This window comes from Mustela putorius, unplaced genomic scaffold, assembly GCF_011764305.1.
Source record: "Mustela putorius furo isolate JIRA1106 unplaced genomic scaffold, ASM1176430v1.1 tig00000487_pilon_pilon_pilon, whole genome shotgun sequence".
Classification (NCBI taxonomy): Eukaryota; Metazoa; Chordata; class Mammalia; order Carnivora; family Mustelidae; genus Mustela; species Mustela putorius.
Window position 1 is genome coordinate 3,783,629 of NW_025421399.1, and position 15,587 is coordinate 3,799,215.

A 15,587-nucleotide genomic window follows, 5' to 3' on the forward strand; every position below is an offset into this window, starting at 1 on the left:
GGCACACAATCTCTCCACCTTGCCCCCCCGCCCCCGCCATGCACACACACAGACACACAGTCCGGGGGCTGTGGGACAAAGCAGCCACATTCCACTGGGCTGTCCCAGGCTCGAAGGCTCAGCTACCTGGATGCACCGTGAAGTTTGGGGAATGATGACTTAACTGTCCGGGTTCTTTGCCTAAGAAGTCAAGGTCATGGGTCAGTCCTTAGATAGGGCCAGAGATTTCCTTCTTTTCCATAGCTACAGGTGCCACCCTGTATCTAACCTTCCTCTCTCTCCCACGGGCAACAGTAACAAAAGGGATCAGCTGTGACTCAGCAGAAGTGTACAACTGTGCCTTGTTGCTCTGGCCCGCTCTGGCTGGGCACAGGCTATTCCAAGCCTCGTCTTCACGGCAGACCCTTGGATTCTGTGATGCAGGCTAAGAACATCTTGCTAGGGCCACTGTATAAAAACAAGAGGCTTTAGGACACGTGGAGACCTGCTCCAAGATCTCAGAGCTGGTTCCTTCGTGGTGGGAGTAGACAGTTCCTGCTCTGTGTTTTGGGAGGGGGAGGCCCAAAAGAGGGGGCCCAGGGGATGGGAGCACCTCATATCCAAGGGAGAGGCAGAGTTCTGTGGGACCTGGGCAAGGGGGCCCAGGGTCATGGACTCAATGGCATCCCTGAGAAGTAGGATATTTTTCTGTCTTTCTGCCTAACTACTCCCTGAGTGCTTGCCAGCTCACCTCATGGTGTCAAAGTGGCTGCCACACGGCTGGGTACCACAGGCCAATACTGTAAATAACAGACGTAAGAGGACGTTTCTTCTCATGTCCCTTTTTATGAGAGACAGAAACTTTCTCACAAACCCGGCAGAACTTGCTTTGAAGTCCTTTGGCTAGTCTTGTGTTACCTGCCCATGTTCAAATTAATCTCTGAAAAGGGAAAAAAGGATGATCACACCTGGATTTACCCCTGAGCTGGGGGATAGAGATCGCTTCCCGGGAGGGAATGGGCACCTCATCCGAAATGAGGTTCTCTTTACCAAGGATAAGGGGGAGGTGGCTACTCACGGTATCTGTTGGCAACCAGATGAAAGATCCAGATGTTTTGGATTTCTTCCCCCCACCCCAGGAGCAGTAAACCCATCCCTGGCTTTCTCAGACCCCTGTTTTGTTTATTTTTCCCTCTAGAAGGACTGCTTGGCCACAAACTGCTCCTTGTTTGTTGTTAAAACTTAACCAAGTGAAAACTTCCTGCCACAGCGTTCTCGCTCTTTCTCTGTCTTAGACACACACACACACACACACACACACACACACACCCTATCTAGTGTCCACTGAATTACTCTGAACCCTATGTAGGTCTGAGCAAAACGCCTGCCCTGGTGCATCCCCCTTGTTCTGGCCGGGACAGCGCCCCCATCTGTCTCTGACAAGGTGTGCGCGGGTAGGCATCTATGAGCCTCCACTTTTTCATAAACAAGTCACAGCGAAAGACTGGGCTTGATCTAAAGCAAAGCAAAAAATGATCCCTAGCCTCATGTGCTCCACGTGGCCCAACCAGAAGAAAGACCCTCACGAGGCAGTGTTCAGGGAGGGAGCACCTTATCTAGCTGGACCCATAGCAGGCCCCAGTGGTAAAAAATCTTCCTCCACCTCACCCAGAGGTAGGGTCTGGCAGCTGGACATTGTGGAGGGAACCAAATATTTGTTGCAAATGACCCATCCCCACGCCACTGCTGGGAGCATAGGGAGACCCCATACTAGACACCATGCCCTGGGGTTCTGCTATTCCCCTCCCGTTCCCCCTTGCAAGAAGTTTGGAGACCCTTCCCATGCAGCCAGCTGCCCTACATACAAAAACCAAGTCCCTAACGAAGACCTGCTCACTCTGTGTAATGGGACCTCCTCTGACCTCAGGGTCTCCCCTTGCTGCGCCCTCAGCTCCGGCCACCCTGGCCTTTTTACTGTTCCCGAAATGTGCCAGGCTTGTTCCCACTTCAGTTCCCTCTTCCTCATGTGTCCCCATCCAATCTTAGCCCACAAGACAGTTTGTCAAGGGAACTTCCTTGAACACCTGTATAAGGTAGTCCCTCCCAACTTTATTTTAGTTCTTTCGATGGCATTATAGCTGGCAAGAAAATGCATTCTTTACAGGTTTACTTCTTTATTATCCCCCACCCCCAGCACAGAAGCTGCATAAGGACCGGGCCAATGCAGGGTCTGGTCTGGACTGGCCCGGCCCCCACTCCGTCCTAGAGCACAGAACTTGGCCTGTAGATGGTGGTCAGTCATGAATAAATACATGGTATCTCCAGACCAGACCACTTTTCTGGGATGAAATGGAAAAACTAACAAACCATCATTAGTCCGTGGCAAAAGTGCCTGACGTCGGGGCGCCTGGCTGGTTCAGTCGGTGGAACGTGTGACTCTTGATCTCGAGGTTGTGAGTTCAAGCCCCATGTGGGGCATAGAGCTCGCTTAAAAAAAATGTTGTGAGATGAAAATGCCCGATGGAGATTAGGTACAACTGTGGTCTTCCCACTCTGCTGTGTCCTGCGGTGCTGATGACGCAGGAGGGAATTGACAGAGAGTGGCAGATGGAAGACCCTCATAAATGCTTCTCCTTCTTCTTCTTCATTATCCTTGTCCTCTAAGGGTGATCACACTTTAGGGGGCTTGAGAAGTAGAAAAGAATGTGAGGAGGTCGCGTACGGTCTCTAATGGTGACAATGCCCTTGCGTTCCAGGCCGTGCTGTGTGCATAGCATTCAGATCAAGGTATCCATTTTACAGATGAGGATTCTGAGTCCCATAAAGACTGACGGACCTGTTTAAGGTCACAGTAGGACTGCAAGTTCTGTGCTGCACGCTGCTGTACTAGGGCCACTTCCCTAGCTCTCCCTCGGGTCTCTTTAAGAATTAAATGCAGTACCAATCAACTCACCTGACAGTTACCTAGCATTTTTCTGAATAACAAGTGTATTGGGAGAATTCACAGACCATAAGTTTCCCCCTTTTTCAAGCGTACAAGTCAGCACTTTGTCGTACATTCACAGAATTGTGCAACCATCACCATGACCCTACTTTCAGAGAATTGTTCACCACCTGCCCCCCAAAACCCAGGCCTGTTGGCAACCACTCCCGATCCTCCCTCCCCACCCACAACCCGGCCCAGACCTAGGCAACCACTGCTCTATTTTTTGTCTCTATGAATTTTTCACTTCTGGACATTTCCTGTAAACAGGGTCGTGCCATGTGTGGTGGTTTGTGACCAACTTCCTTCACTCCGCCGAATATTGTCAAGGCTCGCGCACGCAGCGCTCTGCCTCCGATCGTCATTCCTTTTGACGGCCAAGTGCTATTCCGTGGGGTGGGTAGACCACGTGGTTTGTCCGTTCACCGGTGGGAGGATTGTGGCTTGTCTCCCCCTCCTCACTACTGCGGATAATGCTGCTGCGAACGTTCCTGCACCAGCTTTTGTCCAGACTCATGTTTCCACTCCCTTGGGTAAATCCCCAGGTGTGTTATTGCCGAGCCCTACTGTAACTCCAGGTTAACATTCGGAAGGATTGCCAAAGTGGGTTCCAAAGTGCCTGACTGTGTTATGTTCCTACCAGTAAGGCAGGAGGCTTGTAAGGCATGAAGGATTCCAGCTGCTGTCATTATTACTGTTGAAATAGACGGTCATCTGACTCTCTGTTGAGGCTGGCTTCCCTAAGCAAGGATCCTTCCTGAATTCTGAGGTTCCATGAGGCCAGAACCCCCAACAGGACCCTTATCTCTATTTGATAGTCTCTCCTCTTCACCTCCCTCCGTCCTTTCCTCCTTGCCATAAGCCCTGCCTCACCCCCACAGCTCTGTGACCCCTACAGCCTGTGCCCCCTTGTCACACACAGCGGGGCAGCTGGAGGCCCTCATGGCCCAGAGACTGGGGGGGAGGTGCGGTCTCATGACAACAGCCATGAGCACAGGTGGAATAGAGCAGAGCAGACATGTAACTTACTTCCTGGGGGACTCTTGAACTCGGCAGTGGAAACCTTTGGGGTAGCAGGCCAAGGGTCCCATGGAATTATTGAAAATGTATACCTTTTGGGGGGTGCCTGGGTGGCTCAGTCGGTTAAGCAGCTGCCTTCAGCTCAAGTCATGATCTCAGGGTTTGGGGATCGAGCCCCATGTGGGGCTCCCCACTCAGTAGGGAGTCTGCTTCTCTTTGCCTCTGCCCCTCGCCCCACTACTGCCACTCTCTCTCAAATAAATAAAATTTTAAAAAAGAAAATGTATACCTTTCCTAAAAATTGAAATTACTAAGATTTCCACTGTTAAAAGCTGGGAAATTCATGGACATTTTTGATATTCTGAAGCTGTGTATTTGTTGGCTAGGAGAAGGTGGGGAAATAGAGAAGAATCCATTTCTACGTCTCCTGTCGGGTATCTCAGCAAGGTCCCAGTCATGTCCAAGGCTAAAAAACATGCAGAAATGTTAGCTCTGGGGTGGGTGGGATGGAGAGCCTGTGATTTAGGGAGTCCCTGTCCCTGATAATGGTCTGCTCTGTCTCTGAGGAACTAATGCTGCCTCTTCCAGGAAGTCCTTAGATCCTACTCCTCAAAATAACTTTCTAGAAAATGAGGAGACTCTGTTCAAAGGGCATGCACACCCCCTCTTGTTGAACAGACCCCACTCCGGGATGGATTCTAGGTGTGCAGAACTCACTCCCATGATACACACTAGCTGTTTTCCTCTGAAAAGTTCGCGGTGAGAATTCAGGACCCAGCTGAGTGAGTGGAAGAAGTTCATGCGGTGGGAGAAGCCACCCGAGAGACTCTGTGATATCTTATTGCTGCGGAGTCAGTAAAGGAAAACCTACCCAGAGCCTATCCAAGAGAAGCCCTGTGCTAAGTGTCAGTGTGACCTTACCACAAAGTTTCTCAATCCGCTACAAGTCCAAGACATTGATAACTTTGTGGTTCAACTTGCTGGCTCGCAATGACCCTGAGGTTTGGTTGATAGCAGTCCTGTGTGGGCTATTCTGGGTACTAGGTGCCTATGTCCTGTGGGTCTAGATGGTTGCAGGGGTCAACAGCACCAGGGTGGATGGCCCTGGGTTTCTAGGTAAAGGTAGCCCTGGGCTTTTAGATGAAGGAGGCATTGGCTAAATGGTAACCTCTGATCCTAGGCATCACGGACCCTGTTTATGACCCTTGAAGGCAGTAGCTCTAGACTCCCGTAGCTAATTGGGTGCCTCTCAACCTGCGGTGTTAATGACGGGAGCCCCATGGTTCTAGGTGGCCAACGAGTTTATGAGCATTGGCCCGAGCCTGTCAGAGAGGAAGAGAAAAGGAGCTAAGCCAGAATTGCACCCATCCTCCCCTGCCGCCTCCATCCCCGGTTCCGAGGAGTAGCCCCGAGCCTGCACCGTTAAGCCCTGGGCCGCAGCCACCTCTGGGCTAAGTTATCTGGAAGCACTTTGAACGGGACAGGCACAGCACACAAGTTAGTTATTACAAGTCACTGATGGGGCGGGACTGGGGGGATCCCAGCCAGCAGCCTCCACACTGACCGGTGGCTGAACCCAAGCTGGGCTCCCTGCCCTGGAAGCAGGGGGCGATGCCTGGGGACGGGTGGCCTCCTGTCCTCTCAGTCTGGCCCCGTGGGAGCCTCAGGCCACCTCTCAGGGGTCTCTGTGAAGGTGCAGGAAGGGGCCACCACTGAGGACAGTGGGATCCAGCAGGTCTGGGCAGGTCCACTCTGCCGAGGCCGGGCCCTCTCCTGGGTGGCTGGGGCACCCCAGAGCAGGCAGACAAGCACGTCCCAAGCACAGGCCCCTGCCCGGGAGGCCCGGCTAATGACCCCGTGCATTCCGGCCTGCATGGGCTGGGGAATTGGCTGAGGGCAGACCCATTAGCTGGAATTCTCCCAATGCTCACACATCAGAGTGGAGGGGGGGAGAAGTGAAAAGTTGAAAAAGAGCTAATTATCGCTTTTATCAGAGCGGGTGGGTTGATGGGTCCTGCCCCAGGGCAGCTGGGGCTGCATTAAAGATTAAACGCCAGGTAGGGGGGGGTGGTGAGCAGGGCTCGTCATTCCACAGGAGGGAGGCCGGCAGGCCGCCCTATGGAAAGCTGGTGGCTGGCGGCAGCCTTAGATCTGTCAGCCGAGCCCTTGGACCCAGCGCCCACCATAGCCACATTCCACCAGGGGACCCCCGCAGCGCCCGACACTTCCGCCCGCAGCTGCGGGGAGGGGAGCTGAGGACCAGCCCATATGCTCCCTCGAGGGACGAGGGGTCGGGGCAAGCCTAATTATCCAATTGGTAGGTTTCCTGGCACCTGTCCTACCTGCGCATAACCCAGTGACCTTATGCGTAGAACCTACTTTGGAATTAGGTGAGTCCGGGTAAGGACTCAAGGTCAGAGAGCCTGATACCTCCCTCTTACCACCCAGCAGGAGCCTAAGGCCCAGAGAAGGGAAGGGACCCACTCAATCACATTGCCAGGTGGTTAATCCCTTGAGGCTGTAAGTCCCTTGAAGGTGTGGGCTGCATTCTCAATGTCTCCTCTTTACACGAAGGGAACTGGAGGGATTAGCTTCGAGTCCGAGTCCTCGAGGCCCCGGGAGACTTCAGTATGCCACTGCCACCCAACAGTGTTTCAGAGACACTAGGTGTTCAGTGAATGTTTGCCATGTGGATGATGGACAGGCAGCATAGAGGAAGCATGCCGGTCATTTGAAGCAGTCTCCAAATCTTGGGAACCAATTCACTGGCCAGGAAGAACGGATGGAGGTGACCATTGTGGTCTTGAGTTACTAGAACAAACAGAAGCAGGAGTCAGAGAGGGTCGCTGATTGCCACAGACAGACTGACTGTAGGCCGATGGCGTCAAGGCAGCCAGCTATGCTCATCTTCATTGTGTGTCTTGACAAAGATGTCCACTAAGACATCTTTGTCTTAGGAGGATGTCCACAGGAGGAGCAGGAGGTCCACTGTCTGGCTCTTCTGAGGACACATAGGCTTACACCTGCCCTTGCTGGGAAGGATGAATTAGCCTCCTTGGTTCTTTCTCTTCTCCTAGCCTCTAGAAGCCAGAGCATTTCCGGTTTGGTTTCTTTAGCCTTCCAAGCTCAACTCAAAATCTGGTGCTGTTCTCGTCTCTCACCATGGTGAATAATAATTTATTCGTGTATTCATTATTCAGACCTCCCGATGCTTCTGCCAGCTGGGCAGCCCTTGACCCTCAGGGGGAAAAAAAAAAACATTCATTGAAGGAGGAAGGGATGGAAGAAGGAAAGACGGAAGGAAGAAGGGGCAGGATTTTTGTAGGAACGGAGGCGGATGAGAGCCAGGCCTTAATACCAGGGAGCTCACAGTCCGATCTGGGGGAGAGAGACATGGTTGGATGGGTGCCCACCATTCAGGGTGCTTAGTGTGAACATAAAGGAGAAAACAGTCTGATGGTAGAGGCTCCCAGGTAGACGTGATTCACTCTGGGGAGCAGTGGGAGTCTTTAAGGTGAGTCTTTAAGGTGAGGCCGGAGTAAGGAAGGTGGACCAGGGAGGAGGGCCTTCTCAGTGGGACTGGTATGAGCAGAGCCACAGAAGTGGGGAAATGTGGCTGCATGCAGGGAGAGTAGACGTGGCTTGGCTGGCTGGGGCATGGGACACCCACCTGCACAGGGCCTGGGACACCAGTGTGGGGCCTGGAGCTGGTGGGGAAAGGCTGAGGGGCATACCTGGGGATGACAGCCACGGTTCCAAGCAGGGCTGTGACATGACCAGCCTGGAAGAAATGTAAAGAAGGACTTTGAAACTCTGAGGCCTGGCATTAACTTGCACTATGAAGACAGACCATTCCGGGTGGAGCCAAGAAAGCTCTGGGGTTCCCGAGGCCCTGCAGAGAGTGATCCTCTGACCCTCACGATTAGAGCATGCAAAAGGACCAGGACCAGGTGACAAGGCTAGACTGGGCCATGGATGATGACATCGCAGCCCATAGGCTGTTTGGGCTGGGTGATATGGGAGGCATTTCATTTTCTTCAGGACACTCTCTACAAACTGACATCCTCCGCACTGAAAGGGGGGACTGGGGCAGGGGAAGGTTAGAGGAGCCCAGATGAGATCCACCTACTTGGGTACCTGCCGGAAACCTCTCCACTCTCGGGAAGCGGGCGGCATGGCTCGGAACACTGCAGAGGATGGGGTAGACGATGACTCTCCCCTTGGAGAAGTCAGAGCGCGCAGCAGCCGCTCTGCACCCCCGGGCCCCGCAGACCTCCCTGTGAGTTCTGGCTCTCCGTCTTCCACCTGCAACCCAGGAAAGCGGCTTACCTCTCTGAGCCTTCGTTTCCTCATCTTCAAAAAGAGATGGTAAGCGTCAGCCTCCCCAGGGAGCTCCTGGGGGTTCAACAAATGAGTAATAGCCACAGAAGGCGCTTTGTAAATGGGAGCGTCTTGCGCAAAAGTTAGACGCAGTGATTAAAACGTGATACCCGAGTCCCAGAGCGGGGAGGACCCAGATGTGGGTTGTCAGGGTTCTGCACCCAGAACCTTTGCCGGGGTCTGGGACTTGCCCGGGAGATCCCCTGAGAACCACAGAGTCCCCCTTCTCTGTCACCCTTCATTAGAGGCTCCGCAAGGGAGACAGACGGACCGGAAACCAAACCTGCTTCCCCCCTTCCTAGTTGTGTGACTGGAGAGCCTACCTCAGGGGGCTGTAACGCAAATTAAGGAAGATGAAGCCTGCCGAGTCCTTGGGGACTCACTGCCAGGCCGTGGGGAGAACGTGCCGAAGTGGTCCTTTGCTTGTGCAGCTCCCCACACTGCACGCAACCCCCTCCCGGCCCCCTGTGCTCACTCTTGTCTCTTCCCGTGGAACCCTGTGGCTGGTGAGACCCCTGGACGGGAGGGCAGAGGAGGGCTGATCAGGGCTGAGGAGAGAGGCTTGGCCCTGTGTTTTGGCCAGGAGCCTCCCAAATTCCCCCCAAATCCTGGTAACTCTGGGCCTCCTCTTCGACTGAGTGCCCAAGATGCAGGCCCCAGTGGACTCTGTCTGTTGGAGGACACTGGGCTGAGAGTCTACCCCAGGACCATGAGGTCACAATCCCAAAACAGCCAGTTCCCTGGCTGTTCCCTCCCATAGAGGGCCCCCCAGCCCCCACCCCCTGCCTCCCGCAGCCCCATCTCCGAGACAGGAACCCACCTGGGGAATTCACAGACCCACATTCCTTCTCCCGAAGCTTTCTCCAGCTGGGCAGCCCTTGCCCCTCATGGAGCACTTTAGGCAGAGCTGGGAAACCACAAAAATTTTAAGCTGAGATGAAGGAACGTAATTGGCTCTAATCTGAGCTGACAGGTAGCAGGATTAGCTGGCCGAGGGCCTTGGGAGCGGTGGGCTGATAGGGAGGGAAGGGGACAAAACGGGAGGGGGGCCAGGGACAGAGACACACCGCCAACAGGGAATGAGGCAGGGCCTCGGGGATGGAGGCTTAGGCAGGGCCAAAGTGGTGGTAGGAGAGGGGTAGCCCAGGACCCTGGGTGGGGAGAGTCTTCTAGGAATAGCGGTGATGGTCATGATCATAGCAGCCAACGCTGGTCTAGAGCTGAGTGTGCCAAGAGCAGTTCTGAGAGCCTGGATGAGTGAGCGGACTCCTCACACGGAAGGCTGGGTGGACCTCCTCCGCCCAGGGTCTGGAAGGGAAGAAAAGACATGTTCTCGTAACTACCGCATATGCACGGGGGTCTCCTACGTGCCAGGGAGAAGGGGGGCCTGGAACACAGAGGTTAGAGGTCTGAATTAAGCTTTAAGAGTCAGAAATCTGAGGGTCCATCTAGTCAACCCAGGGGCTGGAGACCATGACCACTGACAGCTGGCTGGACCCCACCGAGGCCACGATGAAGCTGTGGGCTTACGTAACTCCTGCTTTCTCCCGACGAGTAGAGAGGGGCCATGGGCCCCAGCACTGCTTCCTCGTGGCTCCCTAGCTCACAGCTTGCCTGGGGTCGGGACTCTTCCCCACTGGCCCTCAGCCACGGGGTCGCATGCTGAGCCCCCTCCCCAGAGCAGAGTCACTTCCTGTCAGGCTAAGACTGTCACACCCCCAGAGACCCTGACTCCAAAGGGAGCACCTCTCAGGGAGCTGTGCGCCCCTACCCCATCCCACGTCCAGATGCAGTGAATGCCAGACCCATCCGGCCTCCCTGGAAATCAGATTTTTCCAAAAACGTTGTTGCTGTGGTCATGGGTCCTAAGTCCAGAACACAAATAAGGTTTTCGATGTGCTTAGTGGGCTTTACTGAGTTGGAGGAAATGGTTCTCTTCCTGTTGCAGGGATGGGCTAAGCAGACACGCACAGACAATCAGACACGGGAGCTCTGCTGCAGGGCCCGGAAGAGGCTATGAGGCCGCCTGGGGCTGGGGGCAGTCAAAGCCTGACCATGTGACCTCACGGAGGTGACCTCTTGGAGGTTATTTAACCTTTGCATGCCTCGGCGTCCTCATCTGTAAAATGGGGGGAGTTATTACAGTCCCTCGTTCCTGATGGGGTGAGGTGAGGCCAAGGAGTTAGGCCACCCTTTGTGCTTGCCATGCTGGTGGGTCCCCGCTGTGCCACACGCAGCCCTGGGCCTGCGGCCCTTCTGAACCTGGGCATGTTCTTGTCTGTGATGTGCAACCAAAGCACCCAGGCAGCCGTCCTCTGCCTCAGAAATCCAGGCTGTTTGGGGCCTGTGTTCGAGGGAAAACGCGGCTAGAGGAGCTGCGCACCCCTCCCCAGAACAAGGCACCCTCAGCTGGGACCTTCTCTCTGTTTCCCCACACCCAGGGCTGGGTGCATGCATATGATAAAAGGCAGCAAATCCCAGGAACGCCCGTCACCAAGAGACTCCAGAGGACCCGGAATATCTCGTAGGGTCTGCAGCCCCATGAAGGCCCCATCCCTCGTCCCCGCCGACGATAATCAGAGGATAATTGTAGCAGTGACTGCTGTGCGTTAAGCATGTCCTGTATGCAAGACCCTTTCTAGAACGACCATCTAAGCCCCCCAGCAACCCTGCACACCCCATAATCTTCCTGCCAGCATCTCCCTTCTCCTTCCCTCCAAACTCCTCACCTCTGAGGCCTCCCTGTGCTGCGGGCTGAAGCTGGGCTTCTCCTCCTCCTCCAAGGAGCCTTCTCTCCCTTCCAGAGGCCAGGTCTGCACTCTGCGTACCCAGCCCCCCCGTCCCCTCCCCCAGCCATCCCCTAAGCACCCTGCACTCGTCCCTTGTCAACACTCATCACACTTTATTTTTATTCTGTTTTTTATTTTGTTTATTTTCAGGGGTGAGAAATGCATTCCCATGGTTCACAGTCCAGGATAGGGAAAAGCCTCCTAGCTCTCTCCCAGCGCCGTTCCCCAGCCACCGAGTTCAGTCGCCTGGCCTGGGGCGAGCAAGGTTGTCAGTTTCATCATGCTGAGCAGTGATGACTTGTTTATCTGTCTTCTGTCCTTTAGGAGCTGGGACCCTGCCTGCCTCGTTAACTGCTTCATCCCCAAGACCCGGTACAGCGCCTGGCACATACAGGCGTACTGTGATGCAATCTCTCTCTCTCTCTCTCTCTTTACCTTTAGCTACCTATCCCCCTATCTACCTATCAATCATATATCCATCTAGGGCTACCTATATAGAGCTTTCTGTCCTGTTTGTTTGTTTTAATGAATGAGGCCCAGAGAAGAAAGTTAACATGGCTGCTTGGCTCACCTAGAATTCTGTTTATCTGACTTTGAAAGACCCTATCCTTTCTTCTTGGACATTTAAGCACCCTTTGGGAAGTGGATCCTGATTTCGTTTTTTTAAATCCTAATTTGTAATTGGAACATAAATAGTATTCCTCAAAAAATGATCACAAGGAAAGGGCCACATAGCAGGAAATAGGGTCTCCCCACTTCGGAGGTCCCATGCTGCCTGCCCAACTCCGATCCTAAGGATATTAAGGCTGTTGCTCACCTTGGGGCTCAGTTTCCTCATCTGTAAAATGGAAAGAGCCCATTAGGTCCGAAGTTCTCTGGATCTTTGGTGTGTTCCCTATTCTTACTCTGTCCAACTGGTACTGCTTTAAGTCAACACTAAGATGAAGTGCTAGCTATGAGAGCTTTTTTTTTTTTTTTTGAAGATTTTATTTATTTATTTGACAGAGAGAGATCACAAGTAGGCAGAGAGGCAGGCAGAGAGAGAGAGAGGAGGAATCAGGCTCTCCGCTGAGCAGAGAGCCTGATGTGGGACTCGATCCCAGGACCCTGAGATCATGACCTGAGCCGAAGGCAGAGGCTTAACCCACTGAGCCACCCAGATGCCCCCTATGAGAGCTTTTTAACTCAAATGGATGTTTGATACCCATGTAAGAAATGCACGAGGTGGATGAGGTCAGTTTTCTGTCAGTTCTGCACTCTGCACCAGCCAATCTGGCCATGTCCTAGCTCTGGCCCAGGCCCGGGGTCAAGGATGCACAGCTAGGGGTCCTCTGAATGGCAGGAGGGAGAGGCATGGGAGACGCTCACCTGGGGGGGAGCAGGTGGAGTGGTGGGATGAGGGCCTCCTTGGGCAGGGTGGTTGACCCACATACCATCTTTATAAGGAGACCAGCAGGCTACTTTCCAGCTGATTAGCTCTTTCCCAGCCTGGGGCTGCAGGAAGTAGCTCTAATCTCAGACAAGCTCCCGGCTTGGGCTTCTGCATGGCCTTGTCACTGATGGTGGGGCAGCCAAGGGTCCCGGGAACTGGGAAGGTGAGGCCCGAGGGAGCGAGGGGAAGGAAAGGGAGGAGAGAGAAGGACAGGGAGCATGATGAGTGCCGAGCCAGGGCGTCCAGGGTAGGACACTGTTAGGGAGGGAGCAGTAGGGAGGGCAAGATTCACAAATTCATTGGTTCTTCCATCTTTTCATTCATCCAATAAAGCCAAGAATGTCAATACTAAGAGCTATTTGCTAGTCAACATATATGCAACATGTTAAGAAAATGTAAATGAGCAGGCAGACAACAATTTGATGGGTTGCAGGAGTGGGGGAGTTAGGGGAGCCTGCAAATTTCACTAAAGGTATTTAGGCCAAGCCATGAAGGAAGTCTAGCTGTCAGCCCCCAAGCCCTCCCCACCCCTGTGGCCCATCTCTTGCCAGACCTCCAAATCCTGGTCTGGCTGCACAGTGCCCTCACTGGGTCTGAGTCCTAGGTCTGCCACATACTTGCTGTGTGACCTCAGGTCAGTGATCTAACCTCTCTGAGCCTCAGTCCTCTCAGCTGTAAGGGAGGGACAACACCAATCTGGAGGGCTGTCTTGGCGATTCAAAGAGGACAATGCATGGGAGGCAGTCAGCAAGGTGCTTGGCACCTGCACAGAACATGCTCGAAACAATGTCCTGATGACATTGTCAGTATCAGTGGCAGAAGCAGCTTCCTTTCCCCAATCCTGGGCCTGTGTCTCTGGGCAGGAGAGGAAAGCTGAGGCTGTTCCCAGCATCTCCCATTCCTGGCCCCCGGCCTTTGGGGAAACATGAGAAGCAGAGCTGGAGGATCTAATGTGCGCCCCCCCCACGCCCCTTAATCCTTCCTGAACTTGGGGGGGTAGGGAGTGGGGGGGGCACGGCTGTAACACCTGCACAGCTCTGACATCTCCCGCCTCTGGGCAGAGAAAGCAATTTCAGAAATGACATGTTGCCAACAAGCAGAAATCAGCTTCTGAATTAAACTGTGTTGGCGTCAGGTGACCCCAGGCTCGGAGGGCTGGCTGCATGAAGACAGCTGAGATTAGAGCCTGTCAGCCACTAGAGGGGCTGTGCGGGAAGGGGTGCGGGGACCCGGGGGCTACCGTTGGCCGCCCTGGACTTGTTCAGACGGGGGCAGGAATTTGGACTCTGGGTCAGGTTCTCCTGCGACTCTGACCGGCCTCCACCTCTCACCAGTCCACTCTGCACGGTGGGGGCGGGGCGGGAGAGTCCGGCCCAGCTCCCCTGGGCCCGCTCCAGCGTAAACACATTAATGGGATGGAGAGAGCCAGGGAGGAATGTGGGCCTCACAGCCCCTGAGGACTAGAGCAGGGACGGGCCGGTGGGGGGGCGGGGGGTAGGCGGAGAAGGGATCAGACACCCTAGAGGCAGTCAGCCTCAGCTGTGCAGGTATGCAGAGAGTAAAGAGAGGGAGAGGGAAGAAGGAGGCCTGAGCGACAGGGAGGGGACGAGGGGACACCACCAACCACACTGAACCCTTGCAATTTCCCGATGCCGCCTTCTCCCTGGCGCCCTGGTTTCTGCACCAGCCGTGCCCTGCTCTTGGGACAAGAGGCGCCAAGGGGTTGTTCAATGGCCAGCCCTAGAGTGTACTGTAGGGCTTTGGGCATGGCAGGGAACCTCTCTGAACCTCTGTTTCCTTATCTGTACAACGGGCATCGTGTTTGTATACATCCCAGGGTGGCCGGAGGGACTGAAGGAGAGAACCTGGGAAGGGTGCCGAACGTCCAGTGCCATGAAACATCTCTCACACAGCTTAGCACCCAGTGACCTCTTCCCTTGCCTGTCTCCGTGCCCATGACCTCCCTGAAGCCTGCAACTCAGCCTCGTCACCCGGGCCACCCCAGCACACGCCTGGCACCAGGTTTGCTGAGCGAGCAAAAGGGACTACAGGAAGGGACCCCATTTGAGAGAGGGAGCAAAGTAAAGGCGGAGAATGAATGGGAAGGCCAGTAGGTAGGCAGAGGACCCCACCCCGCTGCTCTCACTCCTGCGTGTCCCCCACCCCAGTCACTGCTCTGGGCCTTTACAGCCTTTCTCCTGGAGCCAGGTTTAGGCAGCCAATGCTTGCTTGCTGGCTAGACAGTGACTACGTCTCTGTGACCAGAGATCGGACTTGCGGGATCATTCCATATGTCTTCAGGAGTCAATGGGACAGAATAATTGACCTTGGACCCTTCTCCAGAGCTCTGGGACTTGGGGTCACCATGGTTGTGCTCCACAGAGCCAGAAGCCCAGCAGAGAACAGAACACAGACCGCAGGGGTGGGGGTCTCAGGGGGGCAAAGACAGAGTTGTCAGCACCGCACAGCCTTTAAGGTGGGAGGCAGCCCTGCGAGGCCGGAACAAGGCCATCTCATGATTTCCAAGAGAGGAAATCTCTGTCCCCCACCCCACCCCACCCCTGCTGACCTATAGACCTCTCCCACCTGCTTTAGGAACTCCACTGGGAGAGGGCACCGCTCCTCGCCCCACACTCAGAGCTGAGTCATCAGAGAAGAAACCCAGAAATCTGAGAAGATTCCAGAGGGCAGCGAGTGACAGCTCAAACATGAGGAAGGCCCTGAATTTGAATCCTGGTTCTGCCACTCACTCAGACAATGACGGAAGCTCCCTAGACCTGAGTCCCCTCACCTGTAAAATGCGGGTAACCATTCTTGGGGCACCTGGGTGGCTCAGTTGGTTAAGCATCTGACTTCAGCTCAGGGTGCTGTGATCAAGCCCCACGTGGGGTTCCCTGCTCAGCAGGGAGTCTGCTTCTCCCTCTCCCTCTGCCTCTTTCCCCTTCCTCAAATAGATAAATAGAATCTTCAGGAAAAAGGGCAGGGATAACAATTCTTACCCTGC

General features: G+C 54.4%; 1 long non-coding RNA gene across 1 annotated transcript; it reads right to left on the reverse strand.

Moving 5' to 3' along the window:
* Positions 1-4,264: 4,264 nt before the first annotated feature.
* On the reverse strand, positions 4,265-12,133 carry LOC101684507. Its single transcript, XR_001176434.2, has 4 exons — positions 9,183-12,133; positions 8,112-8,287; positions 7,717-7,763; positions 4,265-7,220 (listed from the first exon to the last, which is right to left on the reverse strand). It is a non-coding gene; the product is annotated as an uncharacterized LOC101684507 (long non-coding RNA).
* Positions 12,134-15,587: the final 3,454 nt, after the last annotated feature.